The sequence below is a fragment of the Bacillus rossius genome, chromosome 10 (assembly GCF_032445375.1).
Source record: "Bacillus rossius redtenbacheri isolate Brsri chromosome 10, Brsri_v3, whole genome shotgun sequence".
Taxonomy (NCBI): domain Eukaryota; kingdom Metazoa; phylum Arthropoda; class Insecta; order Phasmatodea; family Bacillidae; genus Bacillus; species Bacillus rossius.
In genome coordinates this window covers 28,615,188-28,629,472 of record NC_086337.1, presented here as the reverse complement: position 1 = coordinate 28,629,472, position 14,285 = coordinate 28,615,188, and the positions used below count along the sequence as shown (strand labels likewise).

Sequence of the window (14,285 nt, the reverse complement as noted above, 5' to 3'; positions counted from 1 at the left end):
GCGGCCGGAAAAATTCGAAGTTTCATTTCGCGACATACTAGAATCCAAGTATGTTTACCTTTTTTTTACTGCTTCAGTGTTCGGGCTGCAGGTTCTCTGAAGGATTGTAAGCCGATGAAAAACCCTCAGCAACAGAAGTATCCAATCGAAATCACCCCAGTTTAAGAGGTGTCACGAGTCAGTAGCCAATGAGCAGGTGGTATTCGCCCGAGTATGTAGGGGATTGTGGAGTCTACCCTGGAGGTCACTGAAACCGGGAATTTTTCCGGTCTCTACTAATGAGCACTTTTAAAAATTATTATATATACGCGGCTTAAGTATATCCTGGAGTGAAATAAATACACCGAATAATTCTCAGCATTATATTTCCTACGTTCAAGGGAGCATTTTTTACTAAATTGTTCTGCTTCTATAATTTTGTATTTTCTGTCAAAATTTAAAAATGAAATTTTTTTCATTACTATCTATGCTTGGCAACGATTTATTCAAAACTGAAAACAAGCTCATTTCGTTATTTTCATACAAAGATTGGAATATAAAATTAAATTTAACCTTCTAAAAAACTTTTTTTAAAAATTGAGTTAGTAAAGCCCTTTACTAAAATATTAATATAGTTATATTATTGATTATAATTATGTTTGAAAACACGAAATTATAATATAGATGTCATTAAATAATTTAGCGTACACAATGTCCGTAAAAGAATGTCCCAGTTATATATTTTAATAGTATCGACTGTAAGTGTTGTAGTGTTGGTTCAAGGCCACAATTAAAGAGTCACTCAAACAGTTTTAGATTAGCGCAGGCGCAAGTACTGCTTCGTTGTTTTCTCGCTTGCAGCGCCACCTACGAAAAATGGCGACTCCTGAGCGTAAAAAGTTTTGTTTTCTGCAATTTGCTAAGAGTGAATTAGTAATTTCAGTTCAACGTGCGTTTCGCTTAAAGTTTAATTATGATCCCCCTTGTGGCAAAAACATCCTCCGTTTGTATAGGCCGTTGGATTGATCATAATGGTCGAGACGTCAGAGCTCTTTTTCGCTGGCCTCCATGTTCACCTGATATAACGCCATACTATTTTTTTTTCCTTTGGAGCTTTACGTTTCACCGCTACCTAATGGTTTACCAGAGTTGAGACACAGAACTGAAGAGGCTATTTGGTTAACCAAAGTATGGGAAGAATTTAACTTTATGCTGGATATGTGCCGTCTAACTAAAGGTTCACATATTGAACATTCGTAAAAAAAACTATGTTATTTTACTTTCAATTTGATGAATGATTTGTTGTGAATAGTCTAAATTAAAATTTCATAATATACCATTGAATCTCGAACATTCTTTTATGGACACCCTATACTAGCCTACCCCCTTATGGGTTTTAATTAGAAAATTGTACTACACTGAAAACACGAATACATAAAAATAATGATGAAGTTAAATTAATCGGGCTTATGGCTGATTTGTATACCCAGCCATTGCTGTGGGGTGAAGATCATGGCGTTCGCAGGGCGAACTTGGCGAGATGAATCTGCAATGGTTCCTCAATAACTTTCGCTGTATGGAGAGGTGACAGGACAACCCAAACCCCAGTTCTTATCCCAGGAAGGTAATTATCAAGTCTAAAAAAAACCTCGATGAATCTAACCAGAGGACCTCACCTGCCAGACTCTAGCCCTCTTTACTTGAATGCAGGCGGGACACTAATGTTATGCTTGCGACAGGGTTGGGCATGGATATTCTGTCCAAAGCACTCAATCTCCAGATGTGCCGCATTCTGCGAAATTCAAGACAAACGAACGATTATTCGACCGCATTGTACATTTAAATCTCCAGGAAACAATAGCGGAGCCCTTGATCGTATCAGTGGCTAGAAGCTGATCTGCTTACAGCGGTTCTGTTGTCCATGTTCAACTAACGGTCCATCGCATGATATGATGACTGCTAATGCTCGCCCGCTTTTCATTACCACTAACCATTGCATAATAATGAAAGGCCTTTTATTTCATTGATATCGTTTTCGGAGCAATTCAAGAGCTTATCCTAGTTTCAAGCGATCAGGAAATGACATTAAAAAAAATTATAAATTGTCAATTATTGATTTTCTCTAAAATTGTTTTCAGGGTACACAGTTAAGGTATGTAAGTTTATTAAGTGTTTATTTTTTTTATATAATGCTTAGTTCGGTTACGAAAGCCTAAAGTCTCAACATTAGAGACGTTGAAAGGTGCAATGAAAAAATAAGAACGTGGTCGCCACGCTCGTTAGAAGTGAAACTTCACAGAGGGATGAAAAGAATTTTAAGGGCACGTAAATATTTTAAACATGTGTACAAGTTTGCAAGTACACGAGCGTACAGGTACGAGGGTACAGGTGTGCTGTGTACAAGGAATTTGTGCAAGTATCCGAATACTTAAGTGTACGGGTGAGCAAGTAAGAAAGCGAGCTATAAGTATAGTATTTATGGTTTTATTTTCAGGCCAGTTTCGTTCTTAAAACAAGAAATTTCGGTGCTATTCTTTTTATTTTTTTATGAATTAATTTATTTTATTCATAACTATAGCTTAATATTAAACAAAATTGACACTTAAATGTTTCATTATACTTATTTCACCAAAACCGTGTCCTTTTGACAGATTTATGATACACTTTTGCAATAGGCTAATTACAATATAATGGTTCGTAATACGCTTGTCTCGGAACAATAAAAATAAATCCAAAAGTAGCATATTTGTATATTTAGAAAATATATCAACATCGTATTGTAAAAATGAGTTATTAATAACAGTTGTAAAAGTTAGAAAAGGAAAAATTTTTGCAATATATTTAGTCCATACATTTTGGTACAACATTTTGCTAAATAAATTAAATTCTTGGAATTCAATAAAATAAAATATTATGGTTTCGTGAACTGAGTTTATGTATTTGTTAAAAAGGGTGATTAATTTATTTGCATTTGTGTGATTTATGGTGTATTAACTTGCATTTCGGTTGCATGTGGTGCATAGACATTATTTTCTGTGTTATTAGGGTCTTATTACAATTCACCATATAATCTTCTGCATGCCATAGACCACTTGCTGCTGCCATCTGTGTTTACGGCAAGTAATTTTCACAGCAAATAAAGGACAGGTGTATGAATCTCTATTATATTCGCTTCGAGCGCTTTTTTTTTTTTTTTTTTCGTTGCCCCCTTTCGTTATGCTCTGGTGACGTCAATGTCTCTGCGTACCCTACTGGCGGTAAATAAGTTTCGCTTCAATAAATAAAAAACCGCACAGGGAAATAAAAATTGTGTAATTTAACAAAAGATTCCTTTGGAAACCAGTTGCCAAGAAATAGGCTAGTAAGGATATTTTAACTTTGTACAACCCTTGACTATGGCTATTTTTGCACGTATTAAATAGGTTTTTAGAGATAAATCAAGAATTTCTTACGAAAATTGGCGCATAATTTTTTTTTTTTTTTAGTTGGTGTTTCATTTAAGCATTATGTTTTTAAAACCGTGGAAAAGATAATGGAATATTCAAATATTTTGCTTATCAACGCGCGCAGTTGATACTCAGGGAAGTTGTACCGGGTTGGCACAAAGCCACGGATGCCCTCGTGAGGATCTGAGCCCAGTGTGGAGTGCAGTGACACAGTTGTTCTCGCGCGAACGTGCCAACTGACTGTGCAGCGTGGCTTCCCGGGGACGTAACTAGAGGGGGGGGGGGGGGGGGGCAGACGGGGCTTGTGCCCCGGGCGTCGCATTTGGGGGGCGCTAAACTGGCAGAGTGATTATTACTATAGATATATAGTTGAATATCACAGTGTTAGAACACAACAAAAATGTTTGGAGGGCAGATGAACTGAATTATTTGTATTGAAATATTCACACATGTATATAGTCAAATATGTAAAAAAAAAAAAAACTGTTTTTTTTTTTCACATACCAGCCAACCTGTGATGAATTAGAAATGAAATAACTACAAATTAATTATTATTTTTGCCATCTAAGTAGAATCAAAAATATTTGGAATAGTGGGATTAATTTGTGTTTGCTACATGAGGTGGTGGTGGTGGGAAAGGTTTCGGTTTGGTTGGTATGGAAAAAAAAAAAGGGGGGGGAGGGGCACCAAAATGAGTTCTTGTCCCGGGTGGAAACTAGTCTAGTTACGTCCCTGGCGTACGGACTCCGCTGACGGGACGTCCCACGCTCGGCGTGCACCCGCGCGCTGCAGCGCTGGTGGGGAGGGGGGGTCGTCGGCGGTGATGTCGACCCATCGAGCGGGTATCGATCCCTGCCGCGGGACCGCTTTGTTTGCGCTCTCTGCGGTCGCGGCGACAAGTGGCCCGCGGATTATATACAAATCCCGGACCGCACAAACCACCACACCGCTACCCCTCCCCCCCCCCCCCCTGGCCACGCCTCCCTGACACCACCGCCGCCATGTGTCGCCCCCCCGTTCACCGACCCCGCCAACTAACACAGCTCGATGACGCGACTGGCTCGGAGTCCCACAACTCGCCGGCTGCCGAGGAAGGTCGCGGTTCGTCAGCCTCCACGTGGCGTGGTTCCTCCCCATCGCGTCGCCCGTCTTCGGCGCGACGCCTCCGAGACGTCCGGGAAAAGGCATCGAAAAAGCCAAGCGCTTGATGGGTCTCGACCTCAACCCAACTCGACGGGCCGTATTCCAGAACCGAAGCCCAGCAAGGGACACGAATCGGCGACAGTTTCAATAAACTGTGCCCTGCGCGAGGCTATAATTAAACTCTAGCAGAAGCTTCGCAACCATTGATGCAATATTTCGGCAGGAGAGATAGTACCACCGTCGCGCGAATTGAAAGGTCTTATTCTCATTTTTTTTTCCAGTACTTCGTATAATTTGCGATCATAGTTTGCAGGTCTCGAGCGATAACTCTTGCAATAATTGACAAGATCCCCAGATTATTCCGCGGATTATTTGCGGGTGGCAAAAGTAGACGCGGAGTAGTACATTTGCGTCTGTTTCACGTTGGTGATTGGAATTTAGTGCTCTTGTCAAGCCTATGGTGAACCTGAGCCAGTGGAAACTGGGATACGACGAGATCTTGCTATCGAGAGCATCCTGAAAATGGCTTATTTATAAGTAGTTTGTAAATAGACATGTCGAGTCTCGCCTGAACGTAAATGAATTCGCGAAATAATAATGGCACCTGCAGTTGTTAGAGTTGGTAGTTTGGAGGGGAGAATAGTGCGAAGTTAAACCTGCCCTTTTACATTGCAACAGTACACAGAAAAATCAGGGTCTATTCAGATGGAGTTCCTGACTTGACAAATTAAAAACGTTTAAAAAAATTCTCCTTTTTTTTAATGGTTACAAAGCAGAATTTAAAAATTAGTTATACATCCATCTCGTTTTTTTCGTTTGGAGAAAAAAAGTAATATATCTTTATAAACTTTGTTTTAATTTTGTTTTTCCGTTGTTATACGAGTTACATATCTGAGAAAAAACAAACGACTCAAAGCTATAACGTTATATTTTTAGAAATGGAAAATTATAACCGAACGCAGACGTAGGGAGTAGGCAAAAAAAACATATGTTTAAAATTTTCTTCTTGTTATAATAGGTTTGTTAAAAAAAATACTAAATAATATATGTTTGATTCCATTACGTTTAAAATTTAAAACTCCCAATTAAGTTTTATTTAAAATATCTCAAATTTATTTTATTCTTGCATCCGTCTGTCCTTTTGAAATAGTAAGTAGTTTTATTTCTCATCTGGACAATGCTGAAAATGATGTTGAAGAAACCTAACCGTACTTAATATAAAATGTACCCATAGGATTTTCCGTACAATTTAAGTAACTCGTGTTTATTTTAAATAACAGTCCTCCAGACACTTAGAAACAGTGGCGGGGAACCGAATTTATTTAACGACGGTGGTGTGGGGGGGATGATTTAAAAAAAAAAGAAAATAAGAATTTTTTTATTAAAAAAAATACGTACTTCAAAAACGAAGGGTTTGGCAGGTATAAGTATTGTAATTTTCAACGTGCTTCAACTGTCTTTGCGGTTTGTGATTTAAAGGTGCTGAAACCGTTCACGTTGCACTGTCCAAAATAACGTACTGCCTTCGCCGGGATCTGAGAAATTTTTTTTTAATAACTTATCGCCACTATCGCCACTAGCGCTCCCTCTAACTGCCGCCAACTGCGTGGAACTTGCGCGGCATGTGTGTCGTTTCTTTCACTTGCGAGCCTATCTCCTGTCGATCCGACGGCCAGATGGCCGGACTCGGGGCAAGAGGACAGGGTGTTTGTCCCTGCATCCTCCCTCCCTCTCCTCGCCACGGTGTGTGCGGGGTGATATGTAATCTGTGCGTGATCGTGGCTGGAAGGGGGAGGGGGGCGGGAGGGATGGATTTGCGATAGTGCAGCTCGGCCACATCGCGTGAGCGGGCGTTCGACGCCGCTGTCGCAGTCCCCCTGTTCCGGAAAACACCCTCTTCCATCGTGGTCAGTTCCCCTCCCCCTCCCACCACTCCTCGTCCGAGCACCTGCGATTCCTAAAACAATCCTTTTGAGTATTTTTTTTTGACGTGACAACGTCTAATAAATTGATGAACGCCGGCTGTACGCACGAAAAAGTTTCCCGTTACGCTGTGTCCCGTTACGCACATTTTTCCGTTACACTGTGTCCCGTTACGCTCATTTTACGCTTGTGCCGCATCTATCTCTCTTCCACTCGATTGGCCTATGCGTCCGAGGAGAAGAAAGACAGCGGCAGCACACAACTTACATCTACACGTGAACTGTTTCGTCGACTGGTTATAAAGTGAAGTGAAAAGTTAATGTGGTTTTCATTGCTTATTACAACAACAATTTCGCCAATAAAGGTTAATTATTCTTGCATTTTAAAAATCTGATTACTAGAATAATTTCAAGTATTTATTCTTTTATTATTAAAATAAAAAAAAAGATTCAATTTTATTCATAAAAGAATGCAATAATTTCATCAAAGTGTTGTTATGACGTTGTCACGTTAAACTATCGTCCGTAAACCGACTTTACAGACAACCAATTTTTTTTAATCCCCGCCAACATCTAGATAATCATATATAACAGAAGTACCTACAAAAAATATATAGCTCGGGCTGATTACAAATTAGTAATAATTATGGATGGGCCGATCAAATAATCCTAAAATCCTCGACATTTGAGGAAAAATATATTTGAAAAATATAAAAGAAATAAAGTAAATTAAAATATTCAACACCGATAAACTCGGAAGTTTTCTAGGCCAATTTTTTTCCCTCCATATCTATTATGTTACCATTCCCCGAGATATTGTATTAATAACTCGTAATTATGCAAATAAAATTACATATATGTAGCCTATTCATTCTGGAAAATTACCTCATGAATAAAAGAGGGTTATATTTCAGCACCACAGTTGAATTTTTTTTAATTTCTTGTACATTGTTTTATTTTGGACACTTCAGACCTACATTCCAATTAGAGAGGTATAGGCTATTCTAAGTACTCTTTGGGGTTTCGAATTATTTATTCGCTTCCGAGACAATTGGGATTCGACCCATTACTAGCAATTTTAACATTATAGTAGGTTTATGGTAGCATATAAATATCATCTCAGTATTACTAAATTACAAGGTAAAGCTTCGTGTCTCCGTACAGATTAACAGTGCGCCAATTCCTGAACACAACAACAGCTATCTGTAGTCATACGCCTTAAAGAAATGTTGAACGTTTGGTGGGTAAGCCAAGGGATCCGCCTAATGAGGGGGGTATTTTTGATAGTGAGGCGGGATGATAAGTGCTACGCTCTCCGATGCTACCAGCGCGGTGTCGCCTCTAAGGGCAGCGCGCAGTCTTGTTATGTTCGATCTTTTGAAGTGACACTTCTTTACTGAGGGGACAACAATTTTCGAGCGTTACGAAAATTCCGATCGCACGAGGGGAATAGTCAGGTACGTGGTGGGGGAACCCGGTAGAGCAGGAGAAAGGGTCAGCGGCGACGCCACTCCTGTCGTCCGTGGAATCCACGCGCACAATTTATTTATTTTTTTTACAGTGAATATGAATAAACCGCAAGCAATAATTCACCGCAATGAAGGCAAATAAGTCTATGCCGGATTTAAAAAAAAAAGAGATTTGTTGGTTAAATGAGATTCGAGCGGTGACCATATCATTATATGGCAGGGAAATGGAGACAAAGATGTAATGCAATTATCTTGAGTGCTTTCAAGAATCTGTACAGGATGTTTCATGTCCAAACTTTTTTTCTGCAAACATGCATTTCAACTCTTATCACTCTCCTTATAAAAAACAGTTTAAAAATAAAATATTTAAAACAGAACTAGTGATCCGCCCTCAGCTAATCCTTGAAGGTTTTTTTGTAATTAGACACCTGTCAGGTACCGGGAGCTGTTTACAAATCATGTGGTGTCTTCTGAAGCCTGCGGTCCTGTGTTCTTACGCAAAAATCTTTCACAAAAAAAATACTTTTTAGTTCTAACAAAGAAATAAACTTACCAAGATTTAGACTAAAAAAGTAACCAACTGAAACCAGTTAAAAACGGTAACCAAAACAATAAAATAACATTTTAAACCTAATGTAAAAAAAATCGTACATAAATATTGTATTAAAAACAATACGTAAGCATCAAATTTTGTTGCTCCAGGTGCCACAGTACACATCTACGATAAAAAAAAATTAAAAATTTTGTAACACCAAGTGCCACAAGCCTTAGACCCGTTCTTCAGTGACACGTAAACGGAGACGGATATCACGTAACGTAGTTTCCACAACGGCACGCAGACGGAGACGGACCCGTACGGATCAGCTCGGCCAATGCCGAGCTCTTCCGTTTACGTTGCTCCGTGCAACCAATAGAAACTGAGTAGGTACATGTCTGTGGTAGTAGCCATGTTTTTTATGTTCTAAATAGCTTCAAAATTGTTTTAAGAACAAGAATATTATGGTGTTCTATTATTACTTTGTCGTTCATTTTTATTATATATTTTCTAATTCTGCTCCTGCTATGAATTCGAAGCATAACATATTTTTAAAAAAAATTAATTCATTCTTCGTAACCTTGAAATGCAGCCTCAGTCGTTGCCATTTTGTTACGTTTCCCGTGCATCGTGGAAGCAGCAGACGCGATGGTGAACTGTTCCCGGAGTTCCTTCTCCGTTCCCGCGCCGTTGCGGACCGGCAGGTTCTCGCTGCTGCAAGGAGGGCGGGAGGTGAGGTGGGGTGAGGTGTGGTGAGGGAAGGAGAAGGGAGTTGGAGCACCGCAGAGCACAGAGCACACGCAGAGCACACACGCGGGGTCGCGGGCCCCTCCCATTGTCTCCGTGGACGCCTCGCGGGACCACACCGCCCTGCCGCCGGTACAGCCTCGGCCAACCGCGTTGGAGCACCGTCGTGGCAGACCTCACAACACCTCCCCCCCCTCCCCCTCCCCCCCACACACACACACACTCTGCGCTTCCTTTATTTCCTTCACTCCGTTTTTCTGTGCTTTCACAAAAGATTCCTCTGGAAACAGGTCGCCAACAACACAGTTTCGTAACAGGTACTACAAGAAGGATATTGTAATTTTGCACAACACTTGGCCATGGTTATTTTCTCATTAATGAAATGCTTTTTTTTTTTTTTTTAAGATATTTCTGAGTGTTTCTTACGAAAATTGGCGAATTATTCTATATTCAAGCATACATTTTTATTTTTTCAAACAATTGAACTGTTAATCGAATATTCAATAGTTTGACTTTATTTTGCTGTATCAATGCGTATTATGTGCGCAGTTAACACTGGGAAAACTATCCGGGGGAACGGTTTACAAATAACAACTGTTGGAGGTACTGGAAGAACACAAAGCATTGATTATCGGGAAAGGATATTAACCAATTATTACTGCTGCGAACATATTTTGTTGTTGCACAGTTGTTTTTATGTAAAGGTAAAAATTTGCAAATCTTTGTGATTTTACATGAATATTTCTGTTCCGTTAAAAAAAAAAAAAAAACATTACAGTGTTGTTGTGGCTTGCATTTTGTCGCCGAGGGCTTTGCACATTGAAACACGTGACAAGACTAACCTGTAATATCCGGGAAGGCATTCAGTACACTGTTAACAAATTTTTCACTTAAAAAAAAAACTAATAACGCTGTTCACAAATTATCCAGGGTTATTCGTAAATATATATTATCTTTGTTAATTATCGAGTACTAAGAGTTCAATTTCTTTAAAAATGAATCCACAATGATAATCTTTTTTTATATAAACAAAGCATTCAAAAACTTGTTTCGACTACTACAGAAACACTGTTGTTTCTTCCACGAGTGTGTTTATGCCAAAAAAGAAAGAAAGAAAGAACAACTCGGAAGTTGAAATACGGTGTGGTTTCAGGTGAAATCTTCATTGAAAAGTTCGTAAATTTTCTGTGATTTCTGACAGTGTAGATGAACATTTGTAAGCTTGTTTCAATGAGGATAAGTACAGTTATGTGGGACACCACTGTCGTGCGCCTTTGCAGATAATTTGCATTTTGTATAAAACCAAGTACGAAGAATAAAATAAACGCCAGTATGCCCCAGATGTCCCTGATGTTTCGTCTGTAGTATTTAGGTACTTGGTGATGCACTAGCTACTTAAGTACATAGGCACAAACCTCGTGAATTGCTCTTTAAACATTCCTCTCGTGATTACAACAAATCCACTCATTTTGGGTACGTCACTGCCACGAAATATAAAACTAAATTTAATTTTATCGGCGAGATTTTCTACGCTGTCGAAATTATCTTCTCCCATAAGTCCGAGTACACATTATGAAATTCCTTTTAACAATTTAACTAATAAATCTATTTTTAAATGCGTTATAGACTATATGCCTTCATTACGGTGAATTGCTGCTTGCGGCTTATTTCTATTCACTGGAAATAAATAAAAAAGAACCAAAGTGACATTTATATGTCTTTAAATTGCATGTCTCTAAAATATTTCATAAGTAAGTATAGTTAACTATTTATATACTTATACTTACAGAAAATTTGCAAGTTACACGCGTATATTTTTTATTTAAAAATATAAAGTTTATTTTTTTTTAAATTAATTTGTTTGTGCTTGCAAGAGATCTTTAGCCACTTAAGCTGGCTCGTACAGTTGCGACGTGAGGCAAAGGAAAGTGTTTCTCCTTTTGACTAACCTGCAAATAGTTTCCTTATATTTTTACTTGCCTGATCTACTGGTATATGAGATGCGACACATATAAGGCTACTTGCACACGCACCGATTTTGGACGGCCGGTAAAATATCAGCCGTCCACATTCCAGTAGTGAAACTTTGGAGGGCATTGGAGCTTGCACACTCGCCGACCACGGACCGGCATCGGAAAAGAACCGGTTAAATTATGGGATTAAAAAAAAAACTTAGTTCAATTTTTGAAATGCCACTCCCGTGTTGTTCGTTACAACGGCCGAGCGAGGCGCCCGACGTCCAGCTGTAACCCGGGGCGAAGGGGGCGTGTCTGCGAGGAACACGCCCCCTTTCGCTCTCGTCCCGCCCCCTTGCCCCGCCCGGCACGGAGATGAAAAAAGAAGGAAGCCAAGAAGCGTTCCTTTCAGAGGAGAGAGTGAGATGTACTTGCACCGTAGAAAAAAAATATGAAAAATTTTACGAATGTAGGTATATATATTTTATTTTTTCCAGAAAAAAAATGTAAACATTAAACTGTAATAAACGTGCAATGCTGGACAACTGTACAGATTGATCAGCCTATAGAACAGCAACGATTATTGAAAAAACTCGATCTCACGACATGAAACTACAAGCCGGAAAATTCGCAAGCAATTTTTTTATATCTGTTAGGCCACGCAATCTTGTATTTTGCCATCTCCTTCCTATAATTCTAATTATGAACAATTTATCCCAATTTTTGGCATTTCAAGGCATAAATCATATCATCCAGACTTTCTTCTGTACCTTGTCGCGACCACATATTTAATAAAAGGCTCTGGTATTTCAGCGCCGCAAGTAAGCGCCACGAGGAAATAATTAATTATTTCATGTGGACGACTACAACAATCATTATAACCACACCAGTTCACAAGTGTTGACTTCAAGTAGCCAAAGTATGTCGAGCCAAAATAAATTTAGCATGGAAGCTTTTCTGCAAACAGGATCAAAACATTCGAAATTGCAAGATGGCGAGGTCTGGTCCTCCACAAACAAAAATATATTTGAATGCCCCACATTTAACCACAGAGGTTATAAAGTGGTGGTTGGTCTTAAAATTGAAGTCACTCTGGTTGGCAGTTGGCTAACAAAACAAACCATGGCAGAATTACGGCCAATGCTAGAGGTTTGTTTAATAGCTTGAAAAATGTAATCTTGAGGTATTGTTAACAATAAATCATCGAGGAATTATCATTAAACTTGTTTATAATCCAAACGTTTTTTTATATCTATAAGGAAAAATAAGGTGGGGTGTCGTTCTCATTTTTATTTCAAATCTTAACATTCAAAACACTATAACATCTTATTGTCATACATGTAACGCTAATTTGCCAATATAAATTATGTCAAATCTATTGTGTCGTGATCACACACAGTAAGCTCATTCGTGACGTTATAAAAAGTTTATTCGGTCGTGACTAGTACATTAAAATAATGTTATTAATTTACATATAATACTTTTGGGCGAGGTTCAGCAGTCCACGTTGATTAACACGGCTTCTGAGTACTCTAAGACGTTGATGTGTTACGCTTTATTTTGTTAACATCAAGACGCGACCTTATATTGGCTACAAGTTTTGTCAGAATAATTTGTGCATTATTTTACAGAGTATTTTCGTAATTGAGCTTGTGCATACCAGAAAACTAAACATACTTTGTATTTTCTGCCATAATCGATAAATAAGCATGGTTATACGAATAGCACGCGACACATAATACACCGTTTAACCAAACTCTTTAAAAAAAAAAAAGTTTTTTTTCAGCGTAGCTAAGACCTGTTTTATTCATTCTCTTTTCGTGAGGCCCAAGGCTTTCCGAGAGTTTCATATTTCATCGAACCCGCGACCGCCTGAAAGACTTCTCGCCGATTCCTTTACCTCGTGCAGTATTCAACCGTGGGAATCGCTGCCTCCCGTGGTCGAAGGGCGGAGGAAAAAATAAAAAAACAAGAAAGAATACGGAAGCAAAGAAGTTGAGCATGGCGATGAAGATTTCAACCCTCGTTTTCTACTAAAAAATTCCCTTTCGTGCGAGCCATCTTAATAAACTGTGAAGCGGTTTCTTTCGACGCGCCCAGTTGGCTACGAACTAAGTTATTCATTAGCCGCTCCCCCCCCCCCCCCCCTTAATCCCAGCGGCGAACGCCTAGCGGGAGAACGACTGCTTCAATTAGACATTAAACCGTTGTCACGAACGAAATTAATGCCAAATGTTTCATCTTCTCTTAAAGTCACAGGTGACATCGAGGTAATTGTCGGTAACTTTTCACCTTCGTTGGTTTGCTTAATAAGTTATGTATATCAATAGAAAACTAGCTTTTACTAACTTTGGTTTAATTAAATATTTTTTCTAGCTGATATTTTACCAACAGTTTCGGATAGCTAATTTTGCACCAATATCACCACATACAGGGCCTACAGACTATTTTTTTTTTCAGATAGAAGTTCAACACGTTGGAAAATTCTTTCCGAATTTTACACTTTAAACGTTAAACTTTTAAAACTAGATCTATTACAAATCACTATTTTGGTTGCAGCTATGTTTAAACTGATTCACTGATGGCCATCAAAAAGAAGATTAACAAATGCGTAGTTAAGTATGAATAATTTAGTACTGAGGTGTTTAACAGTTTTATGTTCAGTATTTTCAAAATGATTTATAATTACAGATGAAACATTGCCTAGTTTCGTAAATTTGACACAACGCAATTTCTTTAAAATACATGTTTGTTTTTTTTTTCCTTGCAGCTTCGTATCCTCAAAATGCGTATTTCTTATTCACTATTATAAGTTCAAGTTTTACCACCAGATGGGATCTTGAATTCTGCGTTTGACCTACAGAGGCACCCTATCTGGTTCTCACGCACAAATAGTAGTTTTGGGATATGAAGGTGCTAGACGCAATTGTTTTGAATGAAAAAAAAATTAAAAACGTTTTGCAGTGATTGTGGGATTTCGTTGAATTAAACATTATCCAGGTGCTTCAATTGTTCAGCCCCATCTTGAAATGCGCACACCGACTTTGGGAAGCACATTGTTAAACCATCAGTTGTGTAAATGTTTTAAA

General features: G+C 38.7%; 1 protein-coding gene across 2 annotated transcripts in view; it reads left to right on the top strand.

Moving 5' to 3' along the window:
• The window catches only part of LOC134535900 (homeobox protein prospero-like), a 201,698-nt gene that overhangs the window by 20,530 nt on the left and 166,883 nt on the right, over nucleotides 1-14,285 (top strand). The gene's annotated exons all lie outside the window — the stretch shown is intronic.